General features: G+C 40.8%; 1 long non-coding RNA gene across 1 annotated transcript; it reads right to left on the bottom strand.

Moving 5' to 3' along the window:
* Nucleotides 1-20,183: 20,183 nt before the first annotated feature.
* Nucleotides 20,184-22,251, bottom strand: LOC113025472 (uncharacterized). Its single transcript, XR_003272799.2, has 2 exons — nt 22,069-22,251; nt 20,184-20,407 (listed from the first exon to the last, which is right to left on the bottom strand). It is a non-coding gene; the product is annotated as an uncharacterized LOC113025472 (long non-coding RNA).
* Between the last annotated feature and the right edge of the window lie 254 nt (nt 22,252-22,505).

The following is a 22,505-nucleotide window of genomic DNA, read 5'->3' as shown; positions in this document are numbered from 1 at the left end:
CATCCCTTCCTCTCTCTCTCCCTCTCTCTCCCTGTTCCTCTCCAACCTTGCTATCTATCTGTCTCGAAGGCCTGTCTCTCTTGGGAGCCAACTATAAGTACTCCATCAGGCAAACCGCATTAGTGTAATTTCGTCCCAGGAAATTAGCAGAGCAGAGCGGCGCCAATTAGAAGTCAATAGCTGGCTTTATTAATCGAGCTAGCCATTGCACTTGATTAGATTAGGCTGAGCCTGAGCTCTGTTTGTGTGCATGTGTGTGTGTGTGTGTGTGTGTGTGTGTGTGTGTGTGTGTGTGTGTGTGTGTGTGTGTGTGTGTGCACACGTGCATACAAATGTCTTTATGCGCTTATTTGTCTGTGTTTATGTGCATCCTTGGCTGCATGAGTGTGTGCTTGTGCGTGTGGCCTCACGCAGAGAGCGGCAGGTGCTGCTGACTTGCTGATCCTGTCTCATTGTGACTGTCTGCGGCTCTGTTAGAGCCCGGTAATATGTTGATATTGACCCTCCTCAACTGCAGCCTCTTATAAGACACACTGCAGAGCTCCAGGCATCAGTTTATACAGAGACAAGGCAGTCAATTGGATAAATTAAACTGCCATTATTACATTAAGTATTGTAATCATATAGCTATAATTAGTGGCTACATCAGGAGCATAACATCAAACCATAACAAACAGATGATAATGTCAGGAATCAAACAGTCTCACCATGTGAACCCATTCTACTTTTGTGTCTTTGGTGTTTATGATTACATTTTTTGGATTACGTGGAAAGCTGTTTTCAGTCACACAGATTAACATAGATCTGGGGATTTGACAGCTTAGGTGGCATTATTCACCAAAACTCCAGCACAAACAGAAAAAATCTTAAAAATATGGATACATCCCTGGGTATAACCCCTCAGAAGATCTTCTACATGTGGATTAAAGTGTGAATTTCCTGTGTCACTGCTGCCGCTGCCCATATGTGTAATCTCAAAATCTAAGACCTCGCTGACAATCTCTCACAAACTTGTCCTAATCCGTCCACCGTATCTTCTGGCTAGCACCTGTTCTTGAAGGACCTAAACATGCTGGAGAGAAAGGAGGCTTGGGAAATAGTGCATACTGAAAATTGTAATGAAAAATTATCACTATGTGTGTTATTTCTGCCAGCCTGTGGATAGGTCAGGTTGTACTCTGCCTGTATCTATCATTCTTTGCAAAAATAAACCTTTGTAATCCACTACCACCAGGAAAATAGAAACAAAAATCACATGAAAAGAGCCTAGCTTTAACCAAACAAACTTGAAACTAGTGCTGGAATAGCTTGTATACAATGAAAGTGAAATACAAGGAAAATATACAAAAAATATACTAAGAAAGAACCATAAGCCTGCAGTTTTTTCTACAAAGTGGTGCAAGATCTAATCACAGTTCAGCACTGCCACCGAACAGGAGGCTTGAGGTGTTGAATTTCCAGCTGAAAACACGAGGAAATCCAAGGCCCCTGTGTGACTTTAAAGCATGGCATTATAGAACCACAAAATGATCAACACTACCAAACCACAGAAACCCCACTCTCTCCATGCATACGTACACACACACACACACCAGCACTGGCACCGATCTCACCATGACCAACAGCGGCAGCCCTTAAGCCAATCTGTAGATCCAGGCGCCACGAAATTTCAAACACAGCTGCCCCACTTGGATTAGAATTCGTTGCGATCTCTGTTGAAAGAAGACAAAATTGGTATTTTTACACCAAATGCAGCTCATCATTCCATCCAGCTATATACATCCTTTCATAGCCGAGGCCCCAAAACAAAATCGGGCTTCACTGGCCCAGAAAGGACAGCTCCCCCTGGGCCATGTCTGAGAGGCTGGTGGCTAAGTTGCTTTGACAGCTACATGCTTTAACAGATGCAGTTCCCATCCAGCGAGGCAATCTCTTTGGGAGCAGATAAGCTACGGAGAGTTGGTGTGGCTACAGTTACACGGGTTAGGGGGAAGCAAAAGGTGACTATGGTTAGCTTGTTGCTAGCCTTACTGCTGGACAGAGCATGTCTACTGTCATTGAGTTCATTATAATTACGACTGTGACCTCATGAGCAATATAGAATCAGCAGAGGGGAATGCTGCAAACGGGATATTAGTCAGTATAAATGGCACATTGATCTATGGACAACACATTCCAGGAGCTATAAACATTGCTGCAACAGCAATCAGTTGTGCATCATGCCAAAGTACTTTGCAAAGTGTGGCAGTCTTACACCCCACCTACAGATTGGTTTACAAGCCACTTCAATCCCAAATCTAATCACAGAAGCAACAATAGCTGCAAAGGGAAACTAAGCAAGAGGCATTTCATATTCATCTCCCTTGTGTCAGGTGGACTAAGTGCCAGCAGTACTCAAAGGGCCAGCGAGGAAGCAGGTAATGCTGCTGAATGCGAAACAGGCTTAGGTTACAGAGTAAAACTGAAATCATCGATCAGCCCTGCCACGCGGGGATCGTAACTGTGCTGTCTGAGATATAAAGTATAAATCTTTCTGACAAGAGGAAGTGAAAGAATTAGGAAGGGTTTTTCGTAGTGAACCTATCACACTGAAGACACATCACCTGAATGTAAGTCCGAAGAAAGACAGTTTCGTTCACAAAACCTTAATCGCAGTCCTTAAAAGCCGCTTATAGAACAAACTGTGACACAGAATAAAGCTTAACTCATATGACATATGAATTCCCACAGTAAATAAAAAATGTTCTTATTTTCTTTTATTTCTTTTTTAATCCCCAGCACACATTCAAGTTCAATAAATACTCAATTATGGCATAACCTTTAAGCTTATGCCCTCTATGAAAAATTCCCCCAAGTCTGACAAATAGCCTGTTCCTTTCCCAGCCCCAACAAACAGCGCCATTCACACTGGCTAAATCATGTGAAGCATCGCAGAGACATGACCAGTTCCTAACCTCATCTGTGTGGACTCCACTGTGCCTTAGGAAAAGAAATGTGAGTAAACAGAGCAAATCAGAACGCAGACCTTTTTAACATGACACTTACAGAGTCGTTGATAGCCCCAAATCCTGCCTTTCATAAATGAAAGGCAGGATTTCACTCTTTGTGGGTGTGGGAGCATTCACACACCCTCAAAGAGAAAAAATTCTGGCAAAGCAAAATATATCTGTCTGTATTGCTGATTGTAAAACATACAAACTAAATGAGAAAAGTCAAATGCTACTCTATGCGATACGAAGGCTAGAGGGAATAGGAGTTTCTGAGGCACAGCGCCTTCTTCATCAATTTTTCATCTGGTGTCACCAAAAACTTGGAATTATTTGAAAGCCTTCAGGCACCACGCTCATGAGAGTGCCTGTATGCGTGTTTCTGGGAGAGAAAACACCAATTATTAGGCGTTGCGTCACGATAGAAGCTGTGGCCTGTCAGGGCATGTCTTGCTACTTATCTGTCACCGCTAGTCTGTTCAGCGTCTGCAGGTGGCTTGGAATGGTGTCTCTCAATACACATATTTGCTGTTCAAGCATGGCTTGAACAACAGAGAGGTCAGCCATCAAGATGACCCTGATTGTCAACCTCAAAAAAGATGCTTTAGAGGCTTTTTACCCCAGAGCCAGACGGCCAGAAACTCGTTCTTAGCAATTATCATGTAGTCGAAGAGCAACAGACAGTGATTTAGCACAAAATCTTTAAAAACACAGCTAGTGTTAGTCATAATAATGCCTAATTGTGATAATTTCATGAAAGCCAATTTTACCATTTTGAAAAAAAAATGGTCTAAAATTGAAAGAAAAGTCAAGCACTGACGCATTTCTGCAGCTATTTGCTGTTTTCCAAGCTATAAATCATGTTTGTGATAGAGCATTGAGAAACTGGAATGTGAGAGCCTGACAGTGATGGAAGTGAGCTGTCAGACAGGGCGTCGGGCAGCTGCCACACAGGGTTGATCAGCCCTATGACACACTGAGAGGCCCAGCCTGTGACATGCCGTGTGGTCCAACAGGTTATGAAAGCAGGCAGGATGGTGTTGGGGAGACAAGAACCAGGGGCTGTCGGGAAGAGAAGCAAAGACAAGATGTCATGTTCGCCATGTCGACGAGGTACCACCATCTTTGATTTTGCTGCAGTGAGACAGCTGTGAACAGGGTCTCTGTGTAGCAGTGGTAGGTGTGTAAGTAACGCATTTCAAAAGCTGGGGAGTCTGTATGCGTCTCTATACAACTGTTTTGTGTGCTTTATCAGAAAGCAGCTGATCTCACCATTTCTAACATATAACACACATTCAAATAAACTATGGAGTTTGAATTTTTTTTGCAAGGCAGCAATTTGTTGTACATACTACAGAGTTCAGTTTATTCTGTTATCTGTTACGTTATCTGTCCTTACAAGGTAGATTTGATGACCAACTTCTGAAAGGCCTTTAACAGATCTTTAGTCAGATTATTTGGGCAATAAAACAACAATTGTGCAAGAAGAGAAATTTATCAGAGTTGCTCAGTGGGGTTCTTCATAATGATTCTCATGATGCTGAGAAACTGAAAAACGTCTTTGTTTTGTGGGTTTCTGTTCAAAGGCAGTATTCACAGAGCTTGTTTTCCAGCATCTGTGGGGCTTGCCAATAGCTTTTTCATGGCACAACTGATTTTATGTAAGAATGGCAGGGGGAAGCAAATTGATGTCTCTATCGCGCTCTGTTATTTTGTGACCAGGCTAAGTCTGGTTGCATTTAGAAAGTACTCTGAGTGACAGCCGAGTCATAAATTAGAACACTATTGTGTTTTTGTAAGTATATTTAGAGAACTTCCTATACTCATAAATATGGAAGACAAGATATGACAGTTTTAGTCAAACGTTTACCTGTAGGTGTACAAAAAAAGAGAAAAAAGTACTTAAAGTCTGTCTCCACATCAAACAAATCAGATAAAGACGGGGAGGAAAACTATTATTTCAAATAAAAAATCGAGTTTCTGTTTTGTTTAATGGACGTCTGCCCTGTCAACTTTGTTTCCTAGACAATGATGAACTTGATATGTTGACTTTTTTGTCTTTTTATATTCATATTATCTCTCAGAATGATAGGATTATGAATGTATTAGGTCACTGTGTTACTTTTTCATGCTGTTAAAATAAAATTTATTATTTAAATAATAAATGCTGCTGTGGCGAGATAATCAGCAATCAATTAGATGATGGTAACAAATAACAGAAAATCATTGATCAATAAAACTGCCACATTAGGAGCCTTGTACAAGGCATAAAAAGCACTCATTTTTAAAAGCAAGAACATAAATAAATTTAATGTTTTAATTCTTTGAATTAATCTATTTTACTTTATTTCAGTTTGCTTTTTGTTTAAGTAACGTTGGTATATTTTAGGGTTTCTCTTCATTTGAAAATACTAACTAATCCATGAAACTGACATTCTTATTTAAGCCATTATTATTAATTATTTATTGTGAGTTGTGTGCAAATTGAAACTATATACATATCTATATTAACTTTAATACTAATATCCACCCATCTATCCATTTTCAAAAGCCCAGACCTCCCTCTCCCTGGCCACCTTCTCCAGCCTTTCCAGGGCAACACCAAGGCGTTCCCATGCCAGCCAAGAGATATAATCTCTCCAGCGTGTTCTGGGTCTGCCCCCTCCCAGTGGGACATGCCCACAACACCTCACACAAGAGACGCCCAGGAAGCATCCTTGTCAGATGCCTGAACCACCTCAACTGGCTCCTTTTGATGTGGAGGAGCAGCAGCTCTACTGTGAGCCCCTCCCAAATGGCCAAACTCATCACCCTATATCTAAGAGAGGGGCGCTTAAAAGTAATAATAAATAAAAATAATAAAGATAGCATGCCACATAGGGTTTTATGGTTATATGTGCATTAACATACAATATAAACTACTTATACAGGTTTATTTATTTATTTCCATTCTTGTACAACCTCAAACTCTAAAAGAGTGTAACGGTTTTCCCAGTCTGTTTTCATCTCCACTGTACCGTATTATAATGCTATTGATTCACGAGCCCAGAGAAGATTGATACATACATTTACAAGTTGTCATGCTAGGTGCGAATTAACTAACCCAGACCTCCAAGAGGACACCATACTTGGTGAAAAACAAGTGGTGTTATCAGGACCATCTGTTGGACATTTTCCAGACACAGCAGAACTAAAGTCATCAATTTTTCCAAATGATCACAGCACCTTAGGGCTATGTTTAAGGCGCCTCGTGAACTTTGCGATGGGGGCATCCTCTCCCCCACACATATTCTTGTGATACCATTATGCACATACTGGCAAAGATCTCATACAGTTCATCTTGAGTAGATAAGTACTGTACAGTGAAGTCATGCACAAACAAACAATGCTTGCTAAGATTTGGGGACAAACACAGTCAACACTCAGACACAGACAAATCCTGGCTGTTCCTTTCATGCCCTGCGTGACTGTTTACCTAAAATCCATCCCTTGTTAAATCACAGCCTGCTGCTGACTGAAAAGTTTAATGATACCTGCAGGCTCTTATGAATTAGTATCTGCTATAGAAGTCATTCATTTCTCCGCTCTCAGTCTTTCCTCATCCTGCCTTGGAAGGGTAAGGGTTGAAGTCGCGGTCAGGACCCCTAAATGGGGTTGCCGTTCCTGTCTTTCCACCAATCACAAGACTGGCTTTTGAGAATTGTTAGAGTAAAGTCAGATGCTGTACAGCAGAAGCATGATTATATACTGTGCCAACAGTGCAACACACACATACACACACTGTGCTCCAGATATTTTCTAATATTTAAGTACCAAAGCATCCTGTCATGTGCATCTAGATATCAGATTTCGCATGAATCTAGTCACTGACAGCTCATTGTATCCAAACCCATAAGGCAAGTTCATCCCTAAAGCTTCCTAAATGATTTCATTGATTAGCAGAATATTCATGCTGGCAGGAATTAGTTTAACAAAAGTCCCATTTTGAGACAGTCTGATGGAGTTCTTTAATATCATTTCAACATATGAGGGTTATATGAGAACTGATCTTCACAGCAAATTTGCCATATTTGAACTGACGTCTTCATGTCAAACAACCTGAAGAATAGAATGAGGGACGTATGTGTGCGTGCGTGCGTGCGTGCGTGCGTGCGTGCGTGTGTGTGTGTGTGTGTGTGTGTTGGGGTGGGGGGCATGTAGACTGAATTAGCTTGCGGCAGAGTGCCTCATGCAGTAACAGACAGGAGATCAATATTTACAGACACTCCCCATCTTTAGACAGCATTCATGTTAGAACGAACAAACAATCCTTACTGCAAAGGTAATGCCCAGCCCACACATTATACTACATGTTCGCACAGACAAAAGTACACTCTCTTTCTGTCCTCCCTTTCCAACCATACAGAGACACTATGCCCTGAGACAAAAGCACAGGTAAAGGTTGACAAAGGGTGTCTATGGGTTCTTTGGAGTCACACACCCACTAGCCGTTGTCTACATTCACCCTGCAATTATCCCCTCACAGACCTAATTCTGGCAGTTAAGTGGCTGGCTAAAAGCATGTGTACACAAACAGGGCCAGAGAGCAAGGCTGTGAAGGGGCTTTATCTGTCAGCTCCATCACACACCTGATAGATGGCCATCGCCATGCCTGACAGGAAGCTATTCAATCTGACCTCACAGGTGACTTGAACTACAAGCGTAATGCATGCTTGCATACGCACACAGTCACACAGATACACACGCAAAACAAACAAGTGAAATACAGGTTAAGATAACCTGCCAGATCATAACAAATGGCCAAAGGCAATTTTTGCACATTACAATTTGTCAGTCAGTAGCAGCAGACAGATTTGTGAGTGTCAGCAGTTAATACAAATGCGAGTGTTTGTTTCTGTACTCACTTTAGCCAACTTCATTAAAATCCAAATTAATTTAGTCACTGTCTGTAGTGGAAAGGCATACTTGGATAAAGCACACACAGGATGGAAAGAAGGGACTGGACCACACTGCTGAAATCACAGCCTTTAAGTGTGCAAACAGTCTAACTAATGTTGAAATGTTCGTCTGTTTGCACAGTTAAAGGCTGTGAATTAATCAATTGAGTCTCGGTCCATTCTGTACTTTCTAAAAGTGCTGCCCTTCAGCTGAGAAGCACCTGATGCAGCCACATGTAGCTGGAAGATGGAAAAGCCTAATATTATTAGAAAATGAACACAGATCATAAAAAACAGCATATCTACAAAAAAACTGAGAAGCATACACAAGCTGGCAGAATGGCTCCACCACGTCCAGCCTCAAATTTGTCATGTTACCCTGGCTAAAGTGAGCAAAACTAGCTCTAATGGGATGGATGAGGGATGTAACTTAAGCCAGTGTGAATGGACTCATTGTTGCTTTGGCTTAATTAGGCGTGACAACCGAGGCGTGAACAGATTCCCATCATTAGGCCCCCTAAAAAGCCCATTAGAATCAATGGTCCACGCTTCGGTCAGACTTTCTGTCTACCAGCCAGCCAGCCTCCTGCCCCTTTTGCAGAACACTGGATAAAGTTACAGCCACCCAGCCACGGCTAACTCAAACAAGGCAACTCTATAGCTGCGGCCCTAACACCCCAGATAATGCAATTGACGCCATGTTCAAGGGAAAAGGGGAGGATGATGAGAGAGGTGGAGACATGTGGTTATGGCTAAAGTGTGCAAGAAAATGTGTGTACAGGAAAGTGCACGATTAAGAGAGTGAGTGTCCAAAAAATAAGGCAGTCTGCACGACACAGAACTGTACCAGACAACTGGCAGCCAGTGTGGCTGATAAACTGCAGGGATTAGCAGGCACTTCTGGAGCCCAAGTGGCCCTATCAATACAGGACCAGGGCCATTGATCTGTTGTCTGGCCGGGTGCTGGGGCTAATTCCTGGACCTTGGCTATGAGTGCTCCTCACTAGGGAAGTGGGAGGAGGGCGGAGGTGGGAGAAAGTCTGGCTTTCTACTAGTGGCGCCATCCACAGACCCGACTGGATTTGAAGGCTCAGTGCTTACTATGTACCAACTCAATAGCCCCATTGCCACAGTGTGACTGATGTAGGCTCATTATTCTCAGTCTATGATATTAATTGTAACATTCATATTGTAAAAATAAGTTAATTTTCATTTCAGATATATTTTATGTAGACAAACTAACCCTGGTGTGCAACAAAACCACAGAAAAACTGAAACTCAAATGAAATTTAATTGGCAAGTTTTAGAATGTCAATAAAGTATGAGTACTATTTGTCATGTGATGGTGATACTCTGTGATGTGCAATTCATTCAAAGAAGTTATGTCAAATTAGAATATCAGAAAATCACGCTCAGAATAAATCATTGATTTATTAACATACTCAGAAAAAAAAGATGAATTATTTGGTAAAAGTTACATTTCCTTCAGTTTCCCGAGTGTTGTGTAGAAAGAGAATTATGCTCAAATAAACTTAAATGACCATATTACATCAGCCATAATATCACTTAAATGCACAAAAGTACTATTATCGCGATATTAGAGGTATCTGTAAGTAAATGACTCTTCCCACCTTTTCTTGAGCAGCTGGCGGAGCAGCCTTTACCTACACCTTTAAGTAGATCCTGTCCTTCAAAGGTATGGTGTAAGTGAGAAGCATGGGGTGTTTTTCGAGGTGCGACTGAAGAAAGGAAGAAAAAGAAAGAGTGGAAATGGAAGTTAAGGATGGACAAAAAATAAGCAGCTGTTTCTTTCCTCATCATGTGTGGCATACACGTTACTTTCTCTTTACTGCATACTATTGTTTTCACCACTAAAAGCACACAGACAAATCTGACCAACCATGACTTGCAGCAATAAAATGTGGTAAAGCCAATTAGTGCAACATAGATGTAGACAACATAGAAAAATATTAACAGTAAAACAAACAGAGTTGAGTGAAGCATGACTTTATTACTGTGGAAAAAGAAAAAGGGGGAAGAATGAATAATAGACTGAGTTTAATCCTGCTACCTCATTTGGTACTGCTGAAGCCAGAAGATAAGCACCCACTGCTTAATATTTAATGGCTGAAACTAAGTGACTACCTGCCTGTCTGTTTGACTGACAATTTTATTCTGCTGCTGACGTTGATGGCATAATTGTACAGCTACCTGAGATAGTGAAGCACACACGTGGCACATCATATATTCATATACGGCGCATATGCACGCACAAAAGTTATTTCATCATTTATTATACATGTATTATTATTTTATTAAGTTATTGTATTAAATTTACGTTGTGTTCGCCATTCAGAATCTAACAATTACTCTTCTAGAGCCAGCTGACTAGTGGACAGTGCTATCTAAGCTGTTTCCATCTACCCACAGTTTCTACTTATATGCAAGCTGCTTTGCAACCCCCTCATTCCCGACTGCTCCTTTTCTTTTTTTTCTGGCTCATTCACTGTCATTACTTTTGCCATTGGTGCCTCCTCTGCAAAGGAAAATATTACTAAAATATTTACAAATTAGCTCTGTGAATTTATAAGACGAAAGCTGAATGTATAATTGCCAAGGTTTAGCCCAAACGTGGCACGGGCCCCGATGCCAACAGACTTAATAAACTGATCCGTAAGGCCAGCAATGTTGTGGGGATGGAGCTGGACTCCCTCAAGGTGGTGTCGGAGAGGCGGATGCTGTCCAAGATAAAGACAATATTGGATAACACCTCCCACCCACTCCATGACATGTTGGTCAGTCACAGGAGCACGTTCAGTGAGAGACTGAGATTACCGAAAAGCACCACTGAACGACACAGGAAATCATTCCTGCCTGTGGCCATCTCCCTGTACAACGCATCCACTTAACACACTGTTTGCTGCTACAACTACACATGTTTCTTTTTCAACTATTTATTTATGAGTGACTTATGTATGTATGTATGTATATATATGTATATATTGTACTATTCTTAGTTAGTGTATTGTCTGTCTTGTCTTAATGTTGGTTTAAAATGGAGCACTGTAACAAAAAATAATTTCCCCCAGGGATCAATAAAGTATTCTGATTCTGATTCTGATTCTGAAAATTAAAGTACACAATTAGGTCCATAATTTGTTGGACAAAGACAGTTTTTGTAGTTCTGCTTCTGTACACTAGAACAGTTAATATGTTATTAATGTGCAGACTTTAAGGTTACATTCAAGAGGTTTTACAAAATGTTGCATTAACTGTTTAGGAATTTCACTTCCCATTATCATTCTTGTACAAGTTCATTTGGATTTCATCTGTCTATTTATTTTTATTTTTCATTTTTTCAGAACTCTTTCAATTGTTTTCTGGCAAAGTCTAATCTAGCCTTCCTGTTTTTGAGTATAACCAGTGGTTTGTACCTTGCAGAAAATCCTTTGCATTTACATTCATGGAAGCTTTTTTTGGATTGTAGACCCTGACAATTATACCTATATCTATTCAAGATTGCTCTTTATTTAATTAGATGTTGTGATGTTGTGTTTCTAAATGTTGGAAATAATTCTGTTGTTGTGCGTTGTAGCTGTGTTTTGTGGTCTTTCAGACCTATTTGGTGTTGCTGAGCTGGTAGGTGGATTCCTTATTTTTAATTTATTTTATTTTAATAGATTGTTGATTTGGCATACATCTGAAATTCAGATACCGCATGACATGAAATAAGAAGGGAACACACCACACCCGATTATGAAACTGCTGGTTAGTCAATATTGAACCTCTGAAAATAAAGGTCTTTGTTTTAAAATGGCTGTCATTCCTGAACAGCTGATGCAGTACGTTTTTAAAACCCCTTTAACTGAAGTCGGAACTTCAATCACATCTTTTTGGCCTAAAGTCCACTGTGATGGTGTACAGAAGCAAAACTACAAAAACTGCGTATTTGCCGAGTTATGGACGTAACAGCAAGAATGTTCTGCACAGCATACAACAAGTAAACTGCTTTATGTGGGGCGTCATGTATTTATGGATGTCACTCTTGATATTAACATGTGCTAACTGATATTTGAGGTAAACAACCACAAATCTCTCTATTGCAGACTAAATTGGTTGGATATGAAAACAGGTGGGGCTTTTAACACCTAAACTTTACAGCTGAATGCCGTTATATGGATAGTATATGGTAAGAAGAAAAGTATGTGTTCTCCTCTTATTTCAACCCCCATTCCACCTTGTCACCACTTTCCCTCTTTCCCCCCCTCACTGCCCTTACTGGGTCATCTCCATCTCTCCATCGAGTCTCATCTTTCAGTAGAACCATCTCCCTAAAATCAACTCAAAATAACTTTTCACCTCCAAATTCTTTCCAGAGACATCCGCTACCTCTCGGCGCCCTTTTGAGAGAAACCCCATTCATATTTGATTCACGTCTGAGCAGAAATGGCAGTAATGTCTCCTGTAATCGTGACGAGTGTAATCAGGCGGGCTTTTGATGGGCTAATGCTTGGACTCGCATACCACTAGTGTGTCAAGAGTGATATTTTATTTGGCAGTTGTGTCACATTTTTTCTAAAAAGCTTTTCTTTGATTTCCAGACAAAAAGCTCATAAGGTTCACTTGACATTTAGATCCATTTTTCCTTTGTTTTGGCCTTTTTTCTGTCATAGCAGGGGGAAAGAGTTGGTCTCTGAAAACAGATTTCTTTATTCCCGCAATGTATTGCTTTTTATTTTTTATCTTGGGTTGAGAATTTATTGCAATTGTTGTGTTATATTTAATGTGACTGAAGGAATATGAAGGTATTACAGAATCCTTGTTGGGGCTATATTTAATTTTGAGGTTTTTATATCAATTTGTTCTTTAAGGTACTTGTTTCCTCTGCCAGTCTGTATCACAATTAAAAATAATGGGAAAACGCTTTAACCCACCCATATACAGCCTTAGATGCTCATGAGTGCAGTAGAGAATTGCAGTGATGGAGAAAATATCTCTGATGGATGGGGTTGTAACAATGCAACACACAAAAAGAGTAACCATTTCAGCCCACTTACACAGACTGCTTTATTTACTCTTTTTCTGTTATTCCTTGTAACAGTATAAGAAGGTCTAAACCATTTTCTTTTCTTTTTTTTAGATCATTTAAAGTGGTTAACCTATCCTCCAGTGGCCTTGCTGTACTGCATGCAGGAGCCCTACATGTATTGGTATTGGTATTACCAAAACCCAACAGCACATTATTAAAAAAGGAGATCTTCTTACAGGTGAAAAACGTCTGTGAAGACTGCGAGAGAAAGTGTGGGAAAAAATGTCAGCGCTGAAATGGCTTTAATGTGTCGTATAATCGCAACAAGTGTGAAATCAAGCGGGTTTTGATGGGCTAACTGTTAAAGTGCTCCCCACTCACATGTCAGGAGGGATATTACATTTGGCAGCCTTGTCACGTTTTTCGTAAAAAGCTTTTTTCTGGTTTGCTGACAAAAAGGCGCTCTTGAGATCCTGACGACATTCACATCCATTTCCTTTTCACTTGAGTATTAGGGAGGCGGCTGCAGCCAAGCAGATGTTTAAGACCCAACCTGCATTGATCTGGGGAGGGGATCTGTTCTAAATCAATGGGAATGTCTTGACTGACTTTCCTTCTTCCTGCACGGGAAGAAGAATCATTTCATTGAAAAGAATCATTTCAAAAAGGCCAACAGACAGTTCTGAGATGAATTTATTCCCCACAGATTGTTTCTGCCTCCGGCCACAGGCACCGTGTCATGTGCACGTACCTGTATGCACATGACTTTGTACATGCAACCATTTAAGTTCTTGTCTCCGTGCTGTTTGCTGTGTGTTATGAGGCCTGGAATCTTTCTAATCAAACCTGACACCAGACCAGAGGCCCCTTATGTCCCTCACTAATTTCACCAGCAAATGCACACCAGCATCCCTCCACCAGGCTGACAAGGGCCAGACTGGGGGCTCCAATCAATAGGCTCTGATGATAAATAGCTTCCAGAGCTGTGCCAAAATGATTACTTCTCAGCCATAACCTGTGCAGAGTCAGCCAACCTGGCCAAGCTGAAAAAACTGGATGGCGGTTCACCCTGAGACTAAAACAATTTCATACTTACACATTTAGAGACACACATGCTGAAGAGCCATAAACAGAAGTGCCATCATAACCATGAATGTAATGCTTTGATGTGCTCACTCATTACCTAACATTTCTGTAAAAATAACCAGTTTCTATGGCGAAAATTCGAAAACTTGCTGTAAATAAAAGCAGTGGCAAGTTTTATATTTCATGAGGATTTTTTCATTTAGAGATAAACCAGGGGGACATGAATGTTCCAGCCTAAACAAACTCAGGATGCCAGAGAGTGTGGGTCTTAAAACACATTTCCACCAGAGATCAAGTGACTTCTGATTAGTGCTAGCTGAAGTCCTGGATATCCTCCTCCTCAAGTTCATCCACATTGATTAGACAATTATGCAGGGAAGTCAACCCAGACTCTGAAAGAGATATATTACATCCGCTTTCCACGAACAAAAAATGTGCTGCTTTTTTATCCATCAACAATAAATTCAGTATTGCTAACATTACAGGGCATCATTATTCAAGACCAGCTCTCCTTTGAAATCTTATCTACTGAATTTTCTGTGATTTTGAAAGATGCAATCCACTGCATTCGCCATATGTATTCCTGCAACACCCAAATGGACCCAGGCGTGTCTCTTCTATCCTAAATCATCAGCTTCATTGATATAAAAGAAAGATGTGTTTACAGAAAAAGGGAATGAACTCCATCTCGTAAGGCCATAAATTATTTTTAGCGCTGACACATAGCTAACACCTGCAATGATTTCCCAAATGGGCCTTTGATTGCAAACTGGGGTTGCTCACCTTTTGCGGGACGTTTTTTCTCCTTTCATTTCCCCCTGCTTTTCGCCGCCTTGTTCGCCTTGTTGGGGAAGATGTTGATGAAGAATTATGTGGTGTTTGTTTTAGTTGGGAGCTAGAACATATTTCATGGTGTTAAGGTCATGAGGCAAGTCAAATTCTATGTGGTGAGGAGAGGAAATATGAGCCTTTAAAGCTCTTTAAGTGATTCCCTCACTGTCTTGGCCTTGGGGCTAGACTGAACTTGTTTCAACACACCCAAACTGAAAAAGACCCAGAGTTATACATCGACGGGGAAGTGATTTGTAGGTGGTTGTTTGGGGGGGAAATGGTGGCAAACTTGAAGCACAGCATAAAATTATTTTGGGGCACATCAGTGATTAACACTCCAGCAGTTACCTGCTGTAGCGTGATCTTATTGGTTGGGTATGAACAGAACAACCCAGTACAGTCTAGATGTCTGTAAGTACAGGATGTTTTTTACATGTTAAAATCTGCTTCTCAATAGCCCTCTTTCTCCCCCCCCCCCCCAATTAGAGTTCATTTTAGGGACATGACCTTCAGAGTGATAAACACCCACTGATCCTAAGAAAAAAAGAAGCATATCTGGGAAATCAAGGTTGGGATTTTCCTGCTGCAGGCAGTCAGGATATCAAAGAAATTGGACAGGCTAGTTTAAAGTAAACCAATCCAGGGACATGATAAAGAGGGAATGCCTAACAGTAGTGTAGTGACTGGTTTCTGTGTCCGTGCAGAATCCCTTGTGCCCGTTTTGGACCTCCTCCAGATCAACTCAGATGAGTTCTCAGGGAATAAAAAGGAACATCGCCCCAGTGATCACTGCATAAGGGAGATTCAGTGTTACGAAGAGAAAGAAAATTACAAAACAGCCCCGATCCTTACAGCCCATCAGTTGTTCCTCTTGTGCCCCGGAGTGAGAGCCTTGTGGTCAGCTCATTAAGGGATTTCACACATGTGATCATATTGTACATGTATGAGTGGTTGGAGGCCATGCATGGGAGTCTTTTTCTGTTGCTCCCCCTTCCCCTCTGGTCTGCTCCCTGTCTCCTTCACCTCATCACCTCTCAGTGTCTTTGCCACAGACAGGAAAGAAAGCCACGAAGACCATTGCAGCCTGATTTGTTTAAGAGCCTGAGTTTTCCCGTGAGGTGTCTCCTTGTGTGTGTGTGTGTGTGTGTGTGTGTGTGTGTGTGTGTGTGTGTGTGTGTACGTGCACCTGTGGGGGACGATGAGTCAGTCAACAAGGAAAAGAGACCAAAGATAATACTAGATATATTTAATTGCATGGCATGTTTGGCATAAGTCCTCGGTGAAGTGGCAGCCCGGATGAGACCCACGGCAGACATAGTGCACGCATACACAAACAAAATCACGTATGCACGCATTTATCCCTGGAGTGGGTCCCTCCTTGTCAGGCAAGTGGTGCTACGCTTTGATCTTGACACTGTGGGTCAATCCAAGCCCGCCTCTCTCTCTCTCATCTCTTTTTTTTCTCGCTGTCTCTCTTACACTTTCTCCCTCTCTAGCTGGCTCTGTCTCCCTCCCTCTAGCCGTCTGGATGGCTGGCCCGACGGCCTTGGGGTGTTTAGGTTCTGGAGGTATCCCAATTTCCTCTTCTAATCATGACATCATCTTGCCTAAATAGGTTAAAGATGTGGCCAGGATATTCCCCACTTCCTCTTTCTGGCTTTGCCAGCCACACCAATAGACACTATTAATTTTTTGAAAAACAACAGCTGCTGGAACAAATGGAGGAATAATGCATGTAAGTGCTGTTCTGTTGAATGGTTAAAATCATGCACAACTGTACTCAATATGTTAACATTTTCAGACTGGGCTGTTTTTGCATTCTGTTAGTGTTGCGGGGTAAATTGGTTTTAGTGCGGTCCATATTCAGATCATGAGGTAATCCAATAGTCCATCCGTTCATCAGCAGTTTGAAGATTGTGTCCCAGCCTCAGACTTGATTAAAGGCTAAGGCTGATTAGAGGTGAAGAGTAGCCGAGGCCTGCCTGGCCTGTCAATAGCTGTTAACTTCACCTCCACCAGCTCAAGTAATCACACCAAGAGTGGCTCATCTGGCTTACTGAACATCTTCTCTTCTCTTCAATTCTCTTCTCTTCTCTTCACAATTTTTCACCTCTTTGCTACAACACTTTACTACATTAAGTGAGTAATGAGAGAAGCCCAGATTACAATCAAACTCTTCATTCTCTGCCAGGCAAACATCTGTGCTCCTCCATCAAGCCCATTATGAAACAATGTTAGTGGAATGGTTAGATCCAAAAATTCCAGCTGAGCAAAAAAAAACTTTAACTTTACAGGATAAGCTCGTTCATATTTTGTGTTTGTGCTTTAGCTGAATGCTTTATTCGAATATCCACATGTTCTTTAATGTATTTAATTAAAACAAAGCAGTGGTGTGAATTGTGTAATTAAAAAACAGGGAAAGATGTGGAAAGTGAACTACTCTTTTTAGGCTCTGAATTCTAAGCCAAGTGAAGAGAAATTGTAAATTTTTCCATGCTGCACTCTGATACCTTTGTTGTACTTGCACTGTGTAAACAGAAACCTGGATGCGTCCACAGGTGTGAGATGACTGAATGCTCAAACTTGTCACAGTGTTTATTGTGATTTATTGTGGCTTCTTCTTTTGTGAATACATGCAACTGAATATGTGCAACTGGTACTGCTGGAAGTGACATGCATACTTATTGTGCTCAGGGGGAAACAAGATACAGTACCTGCCAAAACTGTGGAGTGCTATGACACAGGCTTTTATCGCAGTCTTATAGTCTTCACTCTTCTGAATAGGGGTTAAAATAGTTGGGGTATTCCCATAAATATTAATTCTACTCTAAAACATGGAATGTATTGTCTGATATTTTCCGATAATATTTTTTCTCTAGTGGCAGCTTACTGCTTTCAGCCAAGTTTATACTAACTGTATTGCTCTAAAGTCATGCAACATAATTATAAGGAAACTCCTCCCAGATCAAAGAGGAAAAGAAAAGCACAAAGCAAAAGCACATCAGTTAATTCCATTTCTAGATCTCTACCGGGTTATCTTTGCTGTTTAAGTACTTAGGAAAAGATTATTGGGTTTCAGGGTCATATTTTGGTTCTTTATCAAATTAAACAGAATCAACTTTGCTTGTATCCGAACATCCGGGCTTCATGAAAGTAAGGTCACCTGCATCCTTGAATCCACTGAAAGGTTTCCATCACTGTGAGCTCTTAACATTCCTATCCACCTGTTTCTGCTAATTAAAGAGGGTCTCATGGGCTCAAAGTTGGGAAAGGTTCATATCACATCCTACCCTTGGAAACCTGAGCCCCGAATTTGAAGTCCACAGAGGGCAGCTTTCAACCCAAAGTAGGTCTAAAAGGATGTACAGCTCTTAAAGCGATTTCAGTCTTCAACACTTCTCTCCTGAATCCAGTGTCCTAGACTGTTCATTACCTCCCCGAAGACTTTAAATAAACTCTAGAAAGCGCAACACACACCAGGAAGCGTAAATAACCATAGAACTCCGTGTTGCATTTCTTTTATATGACAATATCAAGTATCTTTTTTTTTATCTCTGAATTTCATTAGACACACGCCTAATGATTCAGGTTAGACTTTTATCTTATGCACATGATTTTATCCACCTTAATGTTGTTTCCATTCATCTCTATACTGTATGTGAATGTGAAGATTTTGACACCAAATCCTGGAGCTGAGTCTCTGTAGAGCTGTGACAGTGTGACACGTTGCGCTGTGCTAATAAATTCTTTACAGCTCTTAACTGCAGGCAATGTGCAAACCATCTTGGAATTATTTTCAGACCATTATCTATAATTTAAACCTAATTAGTTTAGCTTCACTGGTGACTACCTTGAAAGCGTTAGACTATCTGTGATTTCATTATTTACCCTTTTTGTTGTCAATGTTGTTTAAATTAACACCTCTTTAGCATACAAGAGGCAGTAATTAGTCAACCACAAGACTAGTACAAAGGAAACTTTTGAAGATTACGTGAAAGTAGGCTAGCGCTGCACTATTTCGTAGACTGGCGAGGAATATGGCACAGTGTGTTTCGCATTAGGGAATAAGAGAGTGACACTGTGCTTGAACCTGGCATGTAGTAACATTTATGGTGGTATGAGAGGTGGTTAAAGTCAAACTCACACAGCCGTTTTTCATTCTTTTAACTTTTTCATCTTTCAGCAAAGCGTGCTCTGTGGAGATTGTACCTTTGTGTGTGTGTGTGTGTGTGTGTGATTACAATGAGGAAAATTGTTGGTGCCTCAGCAACACCTCTAGGATTTACTAGAACAACACAAACACTTATCCACCAAAATAAGCTCACCTGACATTTGCAAAAGACAGTTTTCTGAAGGCATTTCATTAGAACTATAAACGTACCGTAGGTTTGATGACCAGTTAGCATGTGTATTTGTGCACTTACGAGCATATCTCTGCTTTTATTTGCAAAATGAGAAAGGTGGGAGACGTGGGGAATTGGATTCCTTCAAGCCTGCTGTTCCTAGTCAGTGCGGCTGCAGACAGCTGGGCGCCCACTACAGTTAAGATCAGAGGCCTTGATAACCTGGGCCCTGATTTATGGAGAGCAAGCGGCCTCTGCAATCACCTAATGAGGTAGAGAACGCAGAGTGTTTACATGTTTATTAGACAGCCAAAACCAGCTGGGGACACTATTTTCCACCTTCTCTGTTCTTCTCCTTCTCTCTGTGTCTTAACAGTTCATTAACAAACTGTTGTTGGAGAGCAAGTGATAGTTGAACCAAACAATAAGTAAGGCTAGCTGATGAAAAGAATGATGGGGGGAAAAAACACTTCTTTTTTTATTGCTGCCAGTGAATAGTCGCCTGTGAAGAGACACTTTCTTTCTTCCAAGTTAGTGTGCCTATTTTGTTTCCACAGCAAAACTGTGCAGCACATATTTTGTTGGTAATTCAGTTTTTCTATATATATAAATTTCACCATTGCTCAGTGGAAATGAGATCTTACGATCCCTGCTGCTGGCGAGTCTGTTAAAACAAAAAGGAGGAACAAGCGTGTTAAACTAAGGCAAGATATGCATGTGAATTATATGTGTTTCCACACGCACATCCTCTAAATGTTATGGTAATAAATGATAAAATAACACACCGAGATAAACAGCAGGGCAAACAAAGACACTTTCCCATCAGCGCCTCCGTAATCCCTCAGCACCTGGGAAAAACTCATTGCTGTCCAACAACATTAACTCACAACAGATCTCCTTCTTTCTCCTTCACTCAATTTTTTTCCCCCCCCCCATTTGGCCTTGTAAAACACTCACAAATCAAGTTCGCTTTACATCACAGTTCTGTAATTGTTGTTTTTGTTAGTGGGAAATGGTTATGAGGGATTCCATTGCTCGTCTTTTACCGAGACATAATCCTCGCTGCTGCTTGATTATTATTGTTCTGGGCTGAGCACAAATGGTGAACACAAGCCAGGTACGGTGTCAGAACCTAACCCGAATATAAAGGAGATCCACAGGGGCCTGGGCTGTTCTAGAAAGGACCTGCAAGACCTGCAAGATGAAGAGGTCAGTATAATCAGACACACAGCAGCTTATGATTTAAATTTACTTAACAATACTTTTTTTTCTATAGCCTCCTGACCCAGGATTATATTACTCCTCATATCTAAGTCTCACAACATTGCGGGAGAAGCGCTACAGAAATTCATCACTGCGTGTTTGCTGTTGGGCCAGTTTCTGTCACTTACAAGTTTTGACAAATCCATGCAGTGAAAGTTTTTTTTTTCATTTCTACAGTGAATGCTGAATGCATTGAAAATGTTAAACATTAAGCAGGAATTATGTATTAAACAAAGCATGTGTATACTTTATATAAACATAATGTCCACTTTAGACCAGCTCAAATATTCGATATCACAATAAGCTAATCACATGGCAGCGATTTAGTGCATTAGCCACGTAGACATGGTCAAGATGACCTGCTGAAATCTGAAACATCAGAATGGGGAAGAACGCTGACTGAAAGTGGCATGGTTGGTGGTGCCAAATGCGCTAGCCTGAGAGTTTCAGTAACTGCTGATCTACTGATCTTCCACCAAAACCATCAATAGTTTTTCTTTAAATTTATTTATTTTTATGTTGGGGTTAATTTGTTGTCACATCCAACAACAAAGTACCGAGAAGCAACAGCTGATCAGCCAGTTTGGGAAATGTCAATAACTCTTTAAGTTTACTCATATGAACTCACAAAAAATGAACACTGAGTCTTGCGCAAAGGTAGCAAGAGTACAGAAAGGTACAGCACTGAAGAAACTTTATTATGCAAGCAAAAGGGAAAAAGTGCATAATTAAAAAGTAGCTCCTTAAAGGAAAATTCTACCTACCATTTTTGTAGAAAGTTACCCTTTTGCTATATTAATATAATAATAAAATAATATTAGTACATGAGAATGCCAATATCACTCAAATTTAAACTCTATGAAGGACACATGCAGTGAAGGGAACTTTAAAAAATAAACTATTTTCTGTTGCCTACATTGTAGAGAGTGACTTTGCCTCCTCACCTAAGCAAAAAACTGAGAACAGTCAAGGGTTAAAGTGGGATTCAGCATGTGGGGGAACCCTAAGGTCTGTGTGGTGGCTCAGCACGGGGAGAAGAATCACAGCTCCCAATAATTTCTAATGTGAGCTTCAAAGTACAGGCTGTGATCAGCTGACCTGCTGCTTATTGTGGATTTACACAACTGAACAAGATATACACAATTTCACAAGCTATTATGGTGTCCGACCCCTACAAGACAAGTTAGAATTCAGTGAATTAATCTAACCATCATCATCTTAAGTGCAAACTCATCTCTGCTACACTAACCTGACACTGACCATGAGCATCACAGTCACTGTGCAACAGTCCAACACGGTGCTTTACTGTGAACTGAAATTACCTGCCACTTTTTAAAAAAGCCACTCCCTTCATGTGTCCTCCTATCCGATACCACTAGCTATTCTGAAGTAACGCAAACCCAACATACGGACCCTGCAGTCCTTCCAGCCCACTTCAAATCCCAAGTATAAACGCTATAGATGATACCATTTAACCAAAAGTAACAAGTCTGCTTTTAAAATGTGATAAGTAGAAAGTACAGATATTTGTTTTTAAATGTATGGAGTAAAAGGTTTTCAGGGAAATAAATACTGTAGTAAAATACTGATACCTGAAAAAGTGCAGTTAACTTCCAACCTCTGGCCTTATGTATACTCCCACCATGTACACAATCGGCTCTTCTGCAGAGAAAATGGTCCTTGGCCTCAGAAGTCAGCAGTTAACAGCCTCTGAGAAGCTCATTGCTTTCTATATTTGATGTAACAGACACACTCAGCTACAGTTTACAGGAAACCTGGTAAATGAAAGAAACCCTTTTTAAGTTGGGTGATAGTTGGAGTCCATACCATGTGCTGAAATGCCCTCAGCAGCGCAAGGTGAACAGATGTTACAAGTGTGTAATCAGATGATTGGGCTTTCACTAATTCATGGCAGAGACGGTTTAGGCTGAGCCAATGAAACAAACAAATGCTCGGCACATGTGAATATTCCTGCTGGAAATTGCTGGAGAAGTACTTAGCCTCTAATTAAAGAATGTCAAGGGTGTCC

Source organism: Astatotilapia calliptera, chromosome 7 (assembly GCF_964374335.1).
Source record: "Astatotilapia calliptera chromosome 7, fAstCal68.1, whole genome shotgun sequence".
NCBI lineage: Eukaryota > Metazoa > Chordata > Actinopteri > Cichliformes > Cichlidae > Astatotilapia > Astatotilapia calliptera.
The sequence above is the reverse complement of the archived record's forward strand: the minus strand, read 5'-3'. Positions and strand labels throughout refer to the sequence as shown.